Below are 18,478 nucleotides of genomic sequence, written 5' to 3'. Positions count from 1 at the left end.
CAGGGGTTTGTCACTCAAGTGACAAGGAACAACAGGATACTCCCTGGCTCCTGCCAGAGTGTCCAGGAGCTTCCCAGGATATGAAACCAGAGAAATGTCTTGAGCTTATTTCTGAATGGCTAAGACGCTCCAGCAGGACAAAGCTGGCCTTGATTCCTGGCTGCCCCACCTCTCAGCTGGGCGAACTTGTTAAAGTTCTTACCCTCTCACGAAGCCTCAGTTTTCCCATTTTGGAAAATGAGAGCAGAATCAGAGCAATGCCTCCCTTAGAGGGTCTTGGAAGGAAAGAAATGAGATGACACAGGAAATGTTTCACCACAGTGCCTCACACACAGTAAGCCCTCAAAAACATGTTAGTATTACATCAACGGCGGGGTTTTTGCTGATGAGCTAGAAAGATTAATAGCCATTAATGTAAGTGGTGGGATTTGTAATATGTTCAGAAAAAAAAAAAAAAAATGGTGTCTCCGGTGGTGGTATTTTAGTCATTATCAGGAAAAAAAAAAAAAGGCAGGGGAAACTCACTTCCTGCAAAAGTTGTATTCATCAGAGATTCTCTGCGTTTGATATTTAAAAATCAAACCATGTTTCCTATTAGATTACAATTCCAGAAATGTTCTCTGTTCAATTTTGATAAATAGAACTGTCCTCTTAAAATAATGTGCCGGCTTCACCTATTGCTAGCTTTGCGACCTTGGGCAACACTATTTGTCAGTTTCCTCATCCCTAAGGTTCCGCTCTGGAGTCCCTTGAGACAATGGACGTGGAGGTTCTTTGTAAAAGTGTAAAACCCCCTGCAGAAATGCTAGGTTACAATGGCTCCACACCTACGCTTAGCTGTGTTTCCTCAGACATTTGCAAAGTACACGTTCAATTAGGAAACAACAAAACTTGGGGCGCCTGGGTGACTCAGTCGGTTAAGCGTCGGGTTCTCGATCTCGGCTCAGGTCTCGATCTCATGTCGGCGCGGAGACTGCTTGGGATTCTCTCTCTCCCTCTCTCCTTGCCCCTCCCTCCTCTCAAAAATAAACATACATTAAAAAAAATAAGTTTTAGGGGCGCCTGGGTGGCTCAGTCGGTTAAGCGTCCGACTTCAGCCAGGTCACGATCTCGCGGTCCGTGAGTTGGAGCCCCGCGTCGGGCTCTGGGCTGATGGCTCAGAGCCTGGAGCCTGTTTCCGATTCTGTGTCTCCCTCTCTCTCTGCCCCTCCCCCGTTCATGCTCTGTCTCTCTCTCTGTCTCGAAAATAAATAAAAGTTAAAAAAAAATTTATTTTAAATATATAAGTTTTAGAAAAGGAAATCAAAACAACAACCCGATTGTCCTCTTCAGTTTGATTTTTACATAACATATTACCTTAAAGGAAGGCACAACTTTGGAGAAAACCATGCTTGCCAGGCATAAGTACGGAACACGAAGGAGAACATGTGACCAATTTCATCTCAATCTTTGGAAGGTGAGAAAATTCCCTCCGTTTTCCAGAAAGCAATTCTGAGGGGTTATCACAGAATCAGCCTCCTTGACGTCAGTCTCTCTTATTTCCCAGACAGCCTGAAACAAATCCCCGAATTAATCCCAACCCGGAGGTTTTCGTTTTATTGCTCTCAAGAATCGCCAGGAGTCCCTAACTGTCTACGTAAAAAGCTCTGGCCCCAGCGCCTGGCATCTGTCCTGCTTTGCAACATGGTCCCACGCCTTTTCTCTAAGCTGGTGCTCGCCATTCTCCACAACCTGCACCTTCAACTCTGTCCCTGCTGCGGCGTCCCGTGGACAGTACACGCTTGCCTCCCACTCCAAACCCCCCACCTGCGCCCATTTTTTGCTGTTTCACTGATGTGAATCCTACCTACCCCTGGTTATTTTTGCCCACCTATGTTTTTGCAGATGACCTGGTCATCGATACAGAAAATCCAAATGGATCAAGGACAGCGACAGCAACAATAACCAAAACTCCTGAAACCAATAAGCGGTTATAGCAAGGTTAGACGATGTTAATGCACAGAAGGTGGGCGCCTGGGCGGCTCAGTCGGCAGAGTCTCTGACTTCAGCTCAGGTCATGATCTCGCCGTCTGTGAGTTCGAGCCCCGCGTCCGGCTCCGTGCTGACAGCTCGGAGCCCGGAGCCTGCTTCGGATTCTGTGTCTCCCTCTCTCTCCGCCCCTCCCCTGCTTGCACTCTGTCTCTGTCTCTGTCTCTCTCTCTCTCTCTCTCTCAAAAATTAGCATTAAAAAAATTTTGATTATCATATGCCAGTGATGACAACGTGAAAATCGAAATGAAAACCACAATACCATTTCCCCTGAGTTCAGGAATGAGACCGGGATGTCCCCTCTCACCACTTTCATTCAACATAGTACTGGAAGTCCTAGCCGCAGCAAGTAGACAAAACAAGGAAATCAAGGCATCCAAATTGGTAAGGAGAAAGTAAAACTCTCATGATTTGCAGGTGACATTATATTATGTATAGAAAACCCTAAAGACGCAACCGAAAAATGAAGAGAACTGATAACTGAACTCAGTGAACTCACTGGATACAAAATCAATGCACAGAAGTCTTTTTGCATTCCTACACACTAGCAATAAGGCAGGAGAAAGAGAGATTAAGAAAACCAACGATCCCATTAGCAATTGTACTAAAATCAATAATGTACCTAGGAATAAACAACCGAAGAGATGAGAGATCTGTACTGTGGGAAAACTGGAAAACACTGATGAAAGAAATTCAAGACAATTCAAAGACATAGAAAGACATCCCGTGCTCATGGGTTAGAAGAACAAATATTATTTTTTTTTTTTTAATTTTTTTTTCAACGTTTATTTATTTTTGGGACAGAGAGAGACAGAGCATGAACGGGGGAGGGGCAGAGAGAGAGGGAGACACAGAATCGGAAACAGGCTCCAGGCTCTGAGCCATCAGCCCAGAGCCCGACGCGGGGCTCGAACTCACGGACCGCGAGATCGTGACCTGGCTGAAGTCGGACGCTTAACCGACTGCGCCACCCAGGCGCCCCGAAGAACAAATATTATTAAAATGTCTATACTTCCCAAAGCAATCTGCAGGTTTGATGCAACCCCCATAAAAATACCAATAGCACTTGGGGCGCCTGGGTGGCGCAGTCGGTTAAGCGTCCGACTTCAGCCAGGTCACGATCTCGCGGTCCGTGAGTTGGAGCCCCGCGTCGGGCTCTGGGCTGATGTCTCAGAGCCTGGAGCCTGTTTCCGATTCTGTGTCTCCCTCTCTCTCTGCCCCTCCCCCGTTCATGCTCTGTCTCTCTCTGTCCCAAAAATAAATAAACGTTGAAAAAAAAAAAAATACCAATAGCACTTTCCACAGAACTAAAACAGACAATCCTAAAATGTGTATGGAGCCACAGAAGACCTCCAAAAGTCAACCAATCTCGACAAAGAAAAACAGAACAACAGGTATTACAGTTCCAGATTTCAAATTGTAGTCCAAAGTGGTAGTAATTTAAACAGCAGGATGCTGGGGCAAAAATGGACGCACAGATCAACAGAACAGACTAGAAAGCTCCGAAATAAACCCATAATTACATCTCAATTAATTTTTGACCAAGGAGGAATGCGCATCCAATGGGAAAAAAGACAATCTCTTCAACAAACGGTGTTGGGAAAACTAGACAAGAACGTGCAAAACAATGAAATTGGACCACTTTCTTTCACCATACACAAAAATAAACTCAGATTAAAGACCTAAATGTGAGACCTGAAACCATAAAAATCTTCGAAGTGAGAACAGGCAATCATTTCTCTGAGAAATCGACCATAGCAACATTTTTCTAGATATGTCTCCTGAGGCAAGGGAAACAAAATAAAAAATGGGCTATTGGGACTGTATCAAAACAAAAACCCTCTGCACGGCAAAGGAAGTAATTGGCACAACTAAGAGGCAGCCTATGGAGTGAGAGAAGGTATTTGCAAACGGCATGTCCGATAAAGGGCTAGCATCCAAAGCACATAAAGAATTTATGAAACTCAATACCCAAAAAAACAAAATAATCAAATTTAAAAATGGCCCAAAGGCACGAACAGATACCTCTCCAAAGAAGACCTCCAGGGGGCCAACAGGCACACGACGAGATGCGCCACATCCCTCCTCATCAGGGAAATGCAAATCAAACCCACAATGAGAGACCACCTCACGCCTGTGAGCCGAGCTAAAATCAAAACAAGACATTACAAGTGTTGGCGAGGACGTGGAGAAAAAGAAAGCACTGTTGGTGGGAACACAAACCGGTGCGGCCACTGTGGAGAAGCGTCTGGAGCGTCCTCGAAAAACGAAAATCGAACTACCCTACGATCCAGGAATCACCCTCTTGGGACACGATGGGAGCAGCCCTGGTGTCCATTGGTAGATGAATGGACAAAGAAGTTGAGTGGACAAAGAAGATGAATGGGCAAAGCCATAAAAAAGAATAATATCTTGCCATTTGCTAAACCGATGAGAGCATAATGCTACACAAAATGAGTCAGAGAAAGACAAACACCGTATGATCTTGTCTGCAGAATCTAAGGAACAAAACAAGTGAACAAAGGAAAAGGAGAGAGAGGCAAACCAAGAGACAGACTCCTCACTACAGAGAACACACTGATGGTTACTAGAGGGGAGGTCGGGGGGGGAGGCGAGGGGGGTGAGATAGGTGATGGGGATTAAGGAGTGCACTTGTCATGATGCAAACATAATAATAAAAAAATGAAATAAAGTTATTGTAACAGAAAAGACTTCAGATGAAAGGTGAATTTATTATTTACTTATTTATTGAATTTATTCATTCAATAAATATTTGAGTTCCAAACGGGGGAAAAAAAAAAAAACCACGGTACCATTTACATTACTTCCCAAAATGAAATTCTTAGGTATAAATCTAACACTGCATGTACAGGGGCTCTACCTTAACTTCCTGGAAAGATCTAGATGGTTACTGCTGTATGACTTATCTCGGTGGGACAAGTTTGAAAAGTCAACAGTGTTTGGAGTGGGGATTATTTGGATTCTTTTTTTTTTTTTTTTTTAACTTTGGTACATCGATCTATCTAAACCTGGTGGGGAGAATTGTCCCCAGGGTCTCACCAAGACCCCCCCCCCCACTTGCCACTGTGCCCTCCGTGCTGTCCCATCTCTTCTGTCCTCACTCTGATACCAGAGTGCAGCAATGCCCACAGCTACCCCAGCTCTGGCCCTCGCACCCCTTTCACGAAATAACTCGTGACCGGATCTCCTCAGCTATCCCACTATAGCTTAGGAACTGATGCCACTGGGAAGGATATACCCCTAACCATTTTTGGTTTTAAGCATGGAGATGTTAGGAAGGGACACACACCCACCGCAGAATACATAGCGCATTACGACCAAAGTATAAAGCAACCTCTGTGAGTTGCCATGTTGGGAAGGAGGGAGGGCAGGGCAGTGGCTTCAACCACAGGATGGGGACTGTGGGGGACAGGGCGGGACCTCATTTCCTCTGCCCCTGTTGGCTATTAGAGACCTGTGCATGTGTCTAAAGAAAGTGATTATCTTTTGTATGTAAATATTAAAAATGATTCCAAAAGTATGTACGAGATCGCTATGAGGAAAACCACAAAACTGATGAAAGAAATCAAAGAATGAAATAATTGGAAAGACAGTCCATGAACATGGATAGGCAGACTCAATCTTGTCAAAATGTCAATCCTTCTCAACTTCATCTGTAGATTCGGTGCAATCCAAATCAAAAGCCCAGCAAGTTATTTTGTGGACATTGACAAACTGATTCTAAAATGTATATCAAAAGACCCATAATAGCCAACACAGTGTTGAAGGAGAAGGAAGTCAGAGGACTGAGGTACCTGACTTCAAGACCTACAATGGTACTACAATAATCAAGACAGTGTGGTATTAACAAAAGAACAGAAAATAGAAAATTAATTGAACAGGATAGAAATAGGCACACGTAAGAATAGTCAACTGACCTTTGACAAAGGAGCAAAGACCATATAATGGAGCAAAGATAGCCTTTTTGACAAATGGTGTTAAAACTGGACATCCATATGCCAAAAAAAAGAAAAAAAAAAAGAATCTAGACACAGACCTTACACCCTTCACCAAAATTAACTCAAAATGGATCAGAGGGGCACCTGGGTGGCTCAGCTGGTTCAACATCTTATGGTTCATGAGTTAGAACCCCTCATCGAGCTCTCTGCTGTCAGTGTGGAGCCCGCGTTGTATGCTCTGTCTCCCTCTCTCTCTGCCTCTCCCTCTCTCTTTCTCTCAAAATGACACAAGCATCTTAAAAAATGGATCAGAGACCTAAACGTAAAACACAAAAGTCCAAAGGTCCCGGAAGGTCACGCAGAAGATCTGGATGATGCCGGATATGGGGATGACTTTTTAGACAACACCAAAGGCGCGATCCATGAAAGTAACAGTCGATGAGCCGAACTTCATTAAAATTAATAAGAATGTCCGCTCTGCAAAAGACACTGTCAAGGGAACAAGAAGACAAGCAACAGGCTGAGAGAAAATATTTGCAAAAGGCACATATGACAAAGAGCTAGTATGTAAAATGTGCAGAGAACGTTTAAAACTCAACAACAAGAAGAAACCCCCCAAACGACCCAAATAGGACAATGGGCCAAGTCTTAGCAGGCACCTCACCAAAAAAGATATACAGATGGCAATTAGGGTGTGTGAAAATAAACTCCACGTCGTCTCTCATCATGGAAATTCAAATTAAAATGACAACGCCATACCACCCCATCCCTATCGGAATGGCCGAAATCCAGAACACCGACAATACTAAATGCTGGCGAAGATGTGAAAAAACAGACACTCTCATTCATTGCCGGTGGGAATACAAAATAGCACAGCTACTATCGAAGGCAGTTTGACAATTGCTTACAAAGTTAAACACACTTTTACCTCATTTACCCAAAGGAATTGAAAACTTATATCCACGCAAAAACCTGCACGTAGAGTTTACAGCAGCTTCATTCATAATTGCCAAGATCTGGAAACAAACCAAGATGCCCTTCCCTTCGGTCGGTGAATGGATAAATAAACCATGCGACATCCAGACAATGGAATATTATTCGGTGCTGAAAAGAAACGAACTACTAAGCTATGGAAAGGCATAGAAAAACCTTAAATGCCTATCATTGCCGAGTTGAAAGAAGCCAATCTGAAAAGGCTTCATACGGTGTGACTTCAGCTATACGACCTTCTGGAAAAGGAGAAACTCTGGAGACAGTGAAGAGACCCATGATTGGCAAGATTCGGCTGGGAAAAGGAGGTGACAGCAGGGACCAACAGTCATGACGCAGAGGACTTTTAGGGCAGTCACAGTACTCTGTACGATGCCATAATGACGGATGCATGCCACCATCTATCTGTCCAAACCCATAGTACGTCCAATACCCAAAGTGAACCCTGATGTAAACGATGGACTTTGAGTGGTTAGGTTGTACCAGTACGGTTTCACTAGTTGTAACAAGCGTAGCACTCTGCGGGGCAAGGGGGTGTGCAGGTGTGGGGGCAGACTGGGTGTGGGAAAATCTTTGTACCTTCCTCTTAATTTTGCTGTGAACCTAAAACTGTTCTGAAAAATAGTATCTTAAAATATAATGGGCATGACTGTGGGAGTGCAGGGGAAAAAATAACTCACAGATGGTGGGGGAGGGGGTACCACTTTTCTTCAGGGCAGTTTGAAGATGTACATCAACAGCCCTAAAGTAAGAATGGCCTCCGACCGAGCAATTCCTAGAAACTTACCGCAGGTAACCTTCTATTCTGTCCTAATAGCTCTATGTGCCTTGTAGAGAAGACGTACATTATTTTTTCAGTTTTCAACGTCTTTAATATGAGTCAATAACGGGAGAAGACAGAGATTGTTAGGACTGCAGTGCATGCGTGGCAAAGACGAGGTTCTGAACGCATTCTGCATATCTGGGGTCAGCTACTTTGCGCAATAGATGTGTACAAATTGAGCTGCGTTCTCCATTATGCTAATGGAAGAAAAGTCTGCAAAAAGCACAAAGAATCATTTAATAATGTGAGTAGCTATCGCCTCGTGTGTCTGTTTTAGAAGTTCACATCATTTCAACTTTTAGATTCGCTCAAAGCCAAAAACGCCCAAGTCATTATTCTCTCGTAATGTCCCGGTCAAATTGTTAAGGGCGGTCATTCTAAGAGAGCCCTAGCTGTGTGTTGTGTTTTCACCGTCTCGATTTACCGGGTGCAATCACTTTCTCAGCCATTCTGGGGGCAGCCTCAAAGGGAAGGATTCACGTGCTAGCAGAATTTGGTTGATCTCTGGAATAAGCGAAACTCGTATACAGAAGCAGTCAGATTTAGTCTGCTTCTAACACGCTCTGATCAGGAGACCAAGCAATCTCCAGGTAGAGAAAAACAAAGAAAGCAGACACGTGTGGGTACAATCGACCGCTCAGAACATTCCTTGAAACACACAGAATAAAAACATCTAGAGTGCACCTATCTCCAGAATGCTTGAGCTGTAGCTGTGCGTCACCTTGGCCCGGCGCTGTCCCAGCTGAAAGAAGGAGCGAAACAGGCTGCGAGAGAGTGACTCACCCAAAGTCATGTCCAACATCAGTGGTGAGGTTGCAATTAGAGTCCGTTGTCTCCCAGAAGTGCCAGTAGCTCTCACAAGTAAAACAGACAGTGTGGTGGAAGAAAAACACTACCAGACTAGGAGTCAGGAAACCCGGGATTCCAAGTTGGCCTCGTCACTGAATCAGCCACGTGTCTTTGGGCAGACGACTACCCTTTGGGGACTGTGCCTCTTTGCCTACAATATGAGGAGGTTCTACTAGAAAGCACCAGAGAGATCTGCAGATCTAACAGCCTGTAGTTTCTAAGTAGCTCCTTCCTTCCCCTTCCTGTCCTTTCAGATTGAGACCTCGCAGGCACTCTCGCCCCTCCAGTCTCTTTTCCATCCACAGTTCCCGGGGGCACACCTCTTCTGCAAGGTCCAGAAGCTTCTGCAAGGTCAGAAGGATGCCCTGTGAGCTGTGGAGCAGGTGCTAAAGCATTTCTCATGTTGCTGAGACTATTTTAGCTAGAGTCATGTTATTTTTTTTTTTTCTGCCTAAATGGATTAACTAGGCACACATACGTCTGTAGACAGAACACCATTGAATACACTTCGCAGAGTACATAGCAGCTTAATTTTCCTTAAACAGACATCAAGTGCCTGAAGATGTAGGAGGAGGCCAGGAAAGACGATTTCCTGAGGCAGCCTGCCTCTCCCACAGGAAGGGGCTACCCAGGTCCTGACCCAGAGAGGAGGAAGAACACGGGGACGGAAAGAGGGGGTTCTGCCACATTGAGCTAAGCCAAATCGCAGACCAAGGGAAAGGAGAGACAGACAGAACTGGGTTGTGTTATCAATCAATTTTCAACCTCAGTTAACTTTATTGGCATGACAAGGTAGACGCACTGCCAAAGTCAATAGAGTAGATCGGTGTGCCTAAGGCAGGCTCTGGTGCTAATGGGAGGTTTTAATGCCAGACATTCTGTCCTCCGAATGTTTCCTAATGTCCTTCCTTCTTTGTCTCCAGCTGCCACATGTTGTGGGTATGATCTTGCTACTGAAGGTCACGGGATCAAGCTTTGGGCACCGAAACCAAGCTCATGAGAAGGGCCTTCTTTCCCGAAACTCTTTGTATAAAAGCGTTTGAAAAACCCTGTGAATTTGTGTTTTTGTTTTATTTAACATAGGGTACCCAATAATAAAAATAAACAAGTCTTTTCAGATAGGCTATTGTTAAAATAGTTCACTTCCTATGCAGGTTTTTAAAGATGCTCACCAAGAAAACGACCTAAAATTTCTTTATCAGAAATGCTTGCTATAATGTTTACGTTTTCAATAGGCATATAATTAAGCTGTTAATATCTGGGATCTTTATGCAAAGCATAAATCTTATGGGCAATCTTATGGGCAAAACATTACCCTCACCTGGTAGCAGCATGCACTAATGATAAGAGTTATTATTTCTTGTGAGCTTCCTGTATTAAATTACTGACTAAATGCATGTATCCCTGTAAAATCTGGAATATTTAAGATGTAAGCAACCTACTAACCTTGTTAGTGTAATTCCCTTAATTTTACAAAAACTGAGATCCAGCATTTTTGTTTTCCCCCCGTCCTGAGGAGAAATAGGGAAATGACTTTTTTTCTGGTTGGACAAAGTTTTTTTTTTTTTTTTTCAGGATCTTAGTGGCCCAGATATGTACTATATTATTCCTACCAGGAGCCCAGCCCAAGCTTCCAGGCCAAGAAGCATTTATAGGCGATAGATAAAATCAGATCATGAGCAGACCGAGACTCAGGCCAGCAAGTACGTGATAATGGCTAAGCTTAATGTTTAAACAAATATTTGTTTTAAAGGAGGCAAAAGGTGAGAGTATTACATATGTTTCAGATATGATATAGATACGGCATGCCCAGATACAACACAGGTATGGCAAAAGCCTACAATTTGGAGCACACGATCTTATGGGCAAAACATTACCCTCACCTGGTGGCAGCATGCACTAACGATAAGAGTTATTATTTCTTGTGAGCTTCCTGTATTAAATAATTGACTAAATGCATGTATCCCTGTAAAATCTGGAATATTTAAGATGTAAGCAACCTACCAAACCTGTTAGTGTAATTCCTCTGATTTTACAAAAACCGAGATCCAGACATTTTTGTTTGCGCGTTTGCTTAAGGTCAACGCTTAACAACTAAGATGATACTAGAAGTCAGGTCTCTCAGCTCTCAGAACAGTGAATGCCCCATTACACAAGGATCTTATTGCATACTTGGATTCTGTACTTTGCCCTTGACATATTCATAAAAGCTAAAACTGAAGTCTATAAAGAGGTCAGTGTCCATCAACAATAAATAAACCACTACATTTTGCCTATTTTCCACTTCCAGCCATTTACTTGTTCACTTGACAGTTCCTCTCAGGAAAGGCACTTGTTGGTTCATTGGTAGGGTTGATTGATTAAAGATACCCTGCAATTTAATTTAAAAACCAAGGAGTAATCAAGGCCTTCTTCATTCTGTCGGTTTAGTAAGCATTTGCCAAGGAAGGTCATCGTTATTGCTAACACAATCACAGCATCAGTCAAATGAGGAAGAAGATGTATATATATCGTATGATGTGTGTGTATCATATATACATGATCTATACGATATATGTGTTATATATGATGTATATGTTATATATTATATATGTTGTATACGTGTGGGTATGTGAGCCGTACATATATATTTATATGCATATAAATATGTATACTCTTATCTTCTAAATGTTTGAGTAGTTCTCCAAAAGTTGCCTTTATCAAAGTGATTCTGCATGGCTAGTGAGAGTAGGATAGTGGGACAGACTCGTCTCTGGACTTTTCTTTCCCCCCTAGTCAAAGTTCTCTGAGCCAGGCTCTTAAGCATTTCTCTGCACTCTAAGCATGTTATGTTTGGGATCCCGTCAAATTCCGTTTGAAAGGTGTCCAACTGAAGGGACCGGGGTGATGTCAGGGACCGGGGTGAACCAGGATCTCCACCTCTAAGCACTGGGAGAGCTATATTATCCGGAAGAGTAGTGCATCATACCTTGATCAGGGAAGTTAAAATATTCTCCAAGATACTCTGTTTGTAAGACATTTTCCAAATTGCATTCCAGTTGCAGAAATATTTTTGGCAAGTAAGCCGCAGGGGGCTGAGAGCCTGGTCCGTGCCAGCTTGACTGACTCCAACAGCCAGGGTGGAAGGTCTGGGCTGGAGGAGGACGGGCGAGCGCCCGCGCGAGGGGAGGGAACGCCCGCTGGCCAGCCGGCCTTGAGCCCCTGAGCACCTCTGATTTGCTCTCCAGACTCCAAGGACAGTGTTGCTACACTGAAAGGTACCAGTTACCAACAGAGATGGTGAGAGGAGGAGGAAGAGGAACCGGCAACCGAGGCCCAGCGAGGGCGGAGCAGGAGGATGGGATCTGGCCCTTCGGCCACCTAGGGTTGTCCTAGAGTCCACACGGGAGCCAGACTCCTACCACGGCTACCCCTTGCTGCCACTGCCAGCTGGCCCGGCACTCGTGGCCAGGTCTTGATGTTTCCGTGGAACAGAAACAATTTCACCCGAGAGCGGAACAGGCCACCCCGTGACGGCGATGAAGCGAGTTCCAGACAAGAGGGCTCTGTGATGTGTCTGAACAGACAAGAACGCGGGCATTGTCGAAACCCCCAAACGAGCCAACATCCCCTTCCTGACTAGCAGGAATGACTGCCGTTTCTGTCCCGGTCGCGTCTCTCGCCTTCCTCCCGCCAACCTCCCCATCACGGTGATCTCTGCTCTCTGGCAGCATCCGATTCACAGCAAAGTCAGCTTCCCGAGGCCCCACCCCAAATCACCCCAACACGAGCCAGCCCAAGCCCCTCCTAAGTCCTCTCTAACACCTCCTTGCCCACAGCGCACCGTCTGTCTCCGTGCAATGGGCCATAACCACCCCTGGGTTCGGCTACAGGTGTCTCCCTGCCGGCCTGTAGCTGGAGGGTCAGATGACAACGTTTGTCTGCTCTGTGCCGACCAATGTGCTGACTTCTGGGCTCACGGCTTGTCCTACCCTGAGAGAGCTCACCGCCTAATGGAGGACGCAAGGAGCGGGATGGGGGGTGGGGGGGGGGCGAATGACCTCAAGAGTTGGGACTAGGCAAACGAAGTTCAACAGGATATCAAACGAATAACCTTAAGGGTGGTACGACACAGAGACTGTGAAGGAACTGAGAACCCCATCGAGATCAAATCTGTCTGCTATTTATTTTTCGTATTAAGTTCTTCCGTATTTAGTTATCTAGTGTTTAGGATTTGATACCAGCAAGAAGATAAAGTGTACAAACCTTAACACCCCATCAAGTTTGCATTACTTGTGAATATATTTCCCAATTTTAAGGCTCCAAGGAAAGGCAAAACCCAGTCAACAAGAACAGGGGCTTCAGACCTCCTTGAGGGCACAAAGAATTAGACAAAGTGCCGGGGGACCTGGGAGAGCCACCTTTTTAGTGTGAAAGTCTCCAACTCCTACCCGTTCAAAAAGTTCCTTCAACGGTGAGCAAACCAACGTCCTGGCCAAAACTCTGCTCGTAAACTGTGTGGCAAATGTCTTCCTTTAGATAGAGTATGTGTTTCTTTCTCCTTCTTCTTCTTCTTCTTTTTTTTTTAATATTTATGGGAGGGGCAGAGAGAGAGGGAGAGAGAGAATCCCAAGCAGGCTCCACCCTGTCAAGTGCAGAGCCCAATGCGGGGTTCGAACTCACGAACCCAAGCCAACATCCAGAGGCAGACCCGGGTGACCAACCAGGTGCCCCAGGTATGTGTTTCTTAAATTTTTTTTTTTTCAACGTTTATTTATTTTTGGGACAGAGAGAGACAGAGCATGAACGGGGAGGGTCAGAGAGAGAGGGAGACACAGAATCGGAAACAGGCTCCAGGCTCTGAGCCATCAGCCCAGAGCCCGACGCGGGGCTCGAACTCACGGACCGCGAGATCGTGACCTGGCTGAAGTCGGACGCTTAACCGACTGCGCCACCCAGGCGCCCCCCCAGGTATGTGTTTCTTAACATCAGGAAGATTGAGAATGAAGCCTGGAAAGACGTGAGAGAGCCAAACCATAGAATTTTATAGCCCATGTTAAAGAGAAAATCGTATATATTTACTGTTTTGTGTGTTTGTAATTTTTAAGAGAATTGGGCAAATTAGAATGGTCGCCTCATAATGCCACTTTAAAATACAATTGAGTAGGGGCGCCTGGGTGGCTCAGTCGGTTAAGCGTCCGACTTCGGCTTAGGTCATGATCTCACGGTCTGTGAGTTCGAGCCCCGCGTCGGGCTCTGTGCTGACAGCTCAGAGCCTGGAGCCCATTTCAGATTCTGTGTCTCCCTCTCTCTCTGCCCCTCCCCTGTTCGTGCTCTCTCTCTGTCTCAAAAATAAATAAACATTAAAAAAATAAATAAATAAAATAAAATAAAATACAATTGAGTAACGAATGCAGAGTTTTACAATTTTAAGTTGAATTCTTACTAAATTTATTGGAACATATAAGACAACTCTGCAACCTTGTATTTATAAATTTAAGGGCTCAAATGTATGTAAGTATGAAAGTACTCCGGAAAGCTTTGTCTGATAATTCAAATAGATATGGATATATATGTGTGTGTGCTGTATATATGTACATGCGTATATGAATGTGTACATAAAATTTGGAATTACGGCTCAACGTGTTAAGAGGTAATTACCGCACTTTATTCGTAGGCCCTTTAGGAATGATTGCTAAGCTCTGTTGGACTAAGAAATAAAATAATTACATCTGTAAGCTGAACTAAAATAAACTATATTTTTCCAATTTTAACTTTAATAAGTAGAATATTAATTTTTAACCCAAAGCGTAAACCTTCAAAATACTGTTTTCTACATACAACAGACACCTAGACAGAAGACGTCCAGGAACTCATGTGAGCATAAGCAAACGCCCTGCTGTGTGGTTAAGGGCTGGGACGGGGAAAGATGAAATGCTACATGGCAACCAGCTGGAGGGGCCAGGATGCGCGGGACCCTCAAGGAAGACAAATAGGGAGCCAAGAAAAAGGTGTGAGGACAGAGGGAGGGAAGGAGGGTGGAGCCACACAACTGTCACTCATTTACAAATACCGAGTGCCTATGGCACAAAGCTAGGGGCCAGAAGGGCCACCCGGACACCCCTGTAAATCAAACATTTTAAACCTTCCTGAGGCTCAACCACTCGAGTTACCAAACTACAACCCCTTAACCCAGGGGGGGCCCCCTGAAGCCCGTGAAGGTGGACAAGAAGCGATGTAGGAACCAGCATGATTGTTCGGGAAGGACCCTGAGGACCCACAGGGGATAGACCTTACCTCTCAGGGCTGCCAAGTGTTGGCTGAATCTTCTGCAGATCACAGGTCTTTGTAAAAGAGAAGATAGATCTTATTTTCTAAAGACCAAATGGGGAGTGAAGAGGTTGGCGGGCGGGGGCAGAGGGACAGAAGGTCTAGGAGGGTGAGACGCCAGGACCAGGGTTGGTAAACTCCGACTAAAAAGGAATGAGGACGGAAATGACTCCCCGATGAAGGAGTTCGAGATCGCTGCGACCCACCTCAGGGTTTACGCCTCTACAGAGGTTGTGGCTTTACCCATACAAAGTGCTCTGTAAACAACACCAAAAAGAGAAAAAAAAAATGGCAGATCGGGGATTCACAGAACTCATTTTCAAGTTCCCAGGCTGTAGCCTTCAAATAAATCTACCCCACCTTTCACGTCTAATGGGACAGGTGTGTGCCTCAGGGCGGATGGTTCGAGATGCTTTCCCTCCGACGGTCCTAGGGGCACTGTGAAATGGGTTTAAAGAACCACTTCCATCAATGGGTGTAGACCCTCTATACGTGTGTGCAGTCCTTTTTGTCTGAGGTTATCAGAACATCGAAGCCTCTCGTTCCTGGGAATACCATCTGGGATTGTCTGGTGACTATGTGGCTATGAGGGCCCTGAACATTATCTTCAAATCTCCATAGAAGAATCGCCCCTGTGTTTCATGTCAACAATAGTTGAGCCAAACTGCCTTTGACGTCCCTGGAGTTATCTGATCACCCAGATGACAGTGAGCAGAGCTAGAGGCTAGGACTCGGCAGCTCAGCCCTAACATCTGCCCGAGGCCAGCAGTGAGGGCTCCAGGAGTCCCTCCAGCCCATCCAGCCTACCATCTGCCGCTGGTTAACCATGCCACCTTGGGTCACTGAGGCCCCCATTCTGTGCCATCTGTGAGATGCGTATAATAGCACGCCCGGTCCTTCTGTCCCTCCTCTGCCATCTCCTGCTCATGCTCTCCCTCCCTCCCTGCTTCCCTTCCTCCCTCTCTCCCTCCCTTTCTCCCTTCCTTCTCCTCCTCCTTCTCTCTCTCATTCTCCCTTCTTCCCTCTCTCCGTCCCTCTGTCCTTCTCTCTCTCTCTTCTGCAGAAGATAATGCGTCTGAAGTGCTTTGAGCTCCTTGGAGATAGAAGGTCTATAAATATAAGCTGTTATCACTGTTACCATGGAAACACTCCCAGAGAGCTGTGCTCCATTCCTGTGTTGGCTGGGCATAATTCTGGCCTTCTTGCCCTGCTGGCTTCTCGAGGGTGTTAAAACAATCAGTGATTTTACAAAGCGCTGCGGCCAGGTAGGGGGTGGGGACCCAGGGCGGAACTTGTTTGGGTTTTTTGGGGTTTTTTTCATGTCAATCTTGAAAAATGGTACTTCTATCTGCTAAGGTAGAGGGTCATGCAAAATTGGCCACAGTCAGCTATGAATCCAAGGATGCCGGTGATGATACCCAACCAAGGACCCTAATCGATAACAAGGTTCGGGCAAGCAGGAATTCCAATGAGCTTCAGGAATAACATCACATCCATTTCCTAATTTGCTCTGAGTCCTGATTGAGTCCTCAGCTTCAGAACCATGGCTAGCAAAACGTTGAGGTTAAGAGTCAGCGCCTTTCTGCCAGTCTGTGGCCTTCTGGAAAGCAGGAGCTATGCCTTTTTCATTATGGCCTTTGCAAGGCCTCGTACGGTACCTGGCACACAGCAGGGTCTGGACAGAGGTTTGGGAAGAGAGACGAGTACGTGGCCGCCACCTTCTATGACGCAGCTGGACGTGCCACTGGGTAAGACAAATGCCACAAGTGTTGGCTTGGACCCAGGTCCCAGCATTTGCTTTCTGCCCCCCACCCCACCCCCATCCCCATCAGTGAGGCAATGATGTTACTTCAGTTCTGATTTCACGCGCGGTCCTGGGAAAGTTGCTCTACAGCTCAAAGCCTGATATGGGAGAGTAACGCGACCGAATTGTTAACCAAACAACTGCGAAAGGTCCCGTGCAAGAAGGAAGGAGTGAAAGCCGTGGGAAAGGTCATGGAGTGTTTGGAGGCAAAGCTATGAGCTCGAGGGCGGTTTTCCAGGCCTCAGATGAGCAAAAGCAAGGAAATCAGAATGAGCTTTGCAGTCAAACCAACCAAAGAATTCAGTGCCTGGGCCCTGCCACTCGCCAAACGCCCTGAGCCTCAAGACTCCCGTGTGTAAAATCAGAATAGCAGCCCTTACCTCGTGGGTCTGAGGTGATGGTCAAAAGAAATAAGTATGTGAACCCACAGCCTAGTGGCTGGCCCCGGTCAATGATTAACCCGGGTTCATTCCATTTCAGTACTTTCGCAACGTGCATGAAGAAAGCAGACTATTTTGAATAGTGCATTTACAAGTTTGTTCTAAAGGCCAGGTAGATTTCAGATTCCTCCCGAGGTGGGGCAGGGGGTAAGCCTGCCTTTGAGCAGGGGAGCGGGGAGCTCTCTGTGGGGGAGAGAAACCGCAGGGGCGCACCCAGGGAGCCAAGCAGGGCAGTTACATCATTACAGAGACCGCTGCAAACCGAAGGTGCAGAGCGGCTCGTCTGAAACTTACTAAGAATCTCAAGGGGGCCACGGCTGACCTCGGTGACTGCACGGGGTTGCCCACCCACCGAGCCGGGGCGGCGGTGGGGTCACCGATCTGGCCCCCGGCGCCGCCAGTGAAGCTCAGGCCGATGAAGTAAGCAGAGCCAGGTTCACGGCGTTAACCAGGTGCTGCTTTGGTCATCGCGGCGGGCCTCAGGCAGTCCGAGAGAGGCTGAATCGGGGCTGAATTCCGCAGGCTGCTTGGGGGACGCTGGATCGATCTCGTAAGCTACACCTAAGCTGTCGTGAAGGTCATTTCAGGAGGAAAAAGATCATAAAACAGTGAAACTCCACGTGGAGCAATTAATGATTGCATAAAATGTGCTCAGAGGTTCAGGGTTGTTCTTGTGTCCTTGTGCACCAGGGCGGAGGTGAGGTCAGATTACAAAGCACATAAAGACATTCGCCATTTGTTCAACTGCTATTGAATAATCTCCTGCTGAATACGAGACAAGGCGCTAGGCCCTGTCTAGGAAACAGATTATTTTTACGATGTCTAAAGTCCCTTTCAGTTCTAGCATCTGAGGATTCCTTGACAAAGACGAGGGGCCTACCTTGAAGAAACTTAAGTCTAGTGCAATAGCAACACGAAATTAAAATCACTCTGCACGGGGGTGCCTGGGTGCCCTGGGGTCGGTCGGGCATCCGACTTCGGCTCAGGCCATGATCTCGAGGTTCACGAGTTCGAGCCCCGCATCCGGCTGTGTGCTGACAGTTCAGAGCCTGGAACCTGCTTCAGATTCTGTCTCTCTCTCTCTCTCTCTGCTCCTCCCCCCATTCATGCTCTGTCTCTCTCTCTCTCAGAAATAAATAAACGTTAATAAAAACTTTTTTAATCGCTCTGTATGGAATGCTTTCAAATGGGGTATTTAAAATCTATCATTTATATTCATATGTGTTCCTACCTGCTAGAGTTTTTATATGGTCATTCACCTAGATGTTGACTGAGC

At 45.9% G+C, this 18,478-nt stretch overlaps 1 long non-coding RNA gene across 2 annotated transcripts in view; it reads right to left on the bottom strand.

Annotated features, from left to right (window-relative positions):
* Nucleotides 1–18,112, bottom strand: part of LOC123585157 — a 50,391-nt gene extending 32,279 nt beyond the window's left edge. The window contains exon 1 of one of the 2 annotated variants that reach the window (XR_006705952.1): nucleotides 17,497–18,112. This is a non-coding gene — a long non-coding RNA (uncharacterized LOC123585157). Of the gene's footprint in view, nucleotides 1–17,142; nucleotides 17,200–17,496 lie in introns of those variants that run through there. The other variant, XR_006705950.1, reaches the window with a different exon arrangement.
* Nucleotides 18,113–18,478: the final 366 nt, after the last annotated feature.

The sequence above is a fragment of the Leopardus geoffroyi genome, chromosome C3, assembly GCF_018350155.1.
Source record: "Leopardus geoffroyi isolate Oge1 chromosome C3, O.geoffroyi_Oge1_pat1.0, whole genome shotgun sequence".
In the NCBI taxonomy this organism is placed as follows: Eukaryota; Metazoa; Chordata; class Mammalia; order Carnivora; family Felidae; genus Leopardus; species Leopardus geoffroyi.
This window is presented reverse-complemented; position numbering and strand designations above follow the sequence as displayed.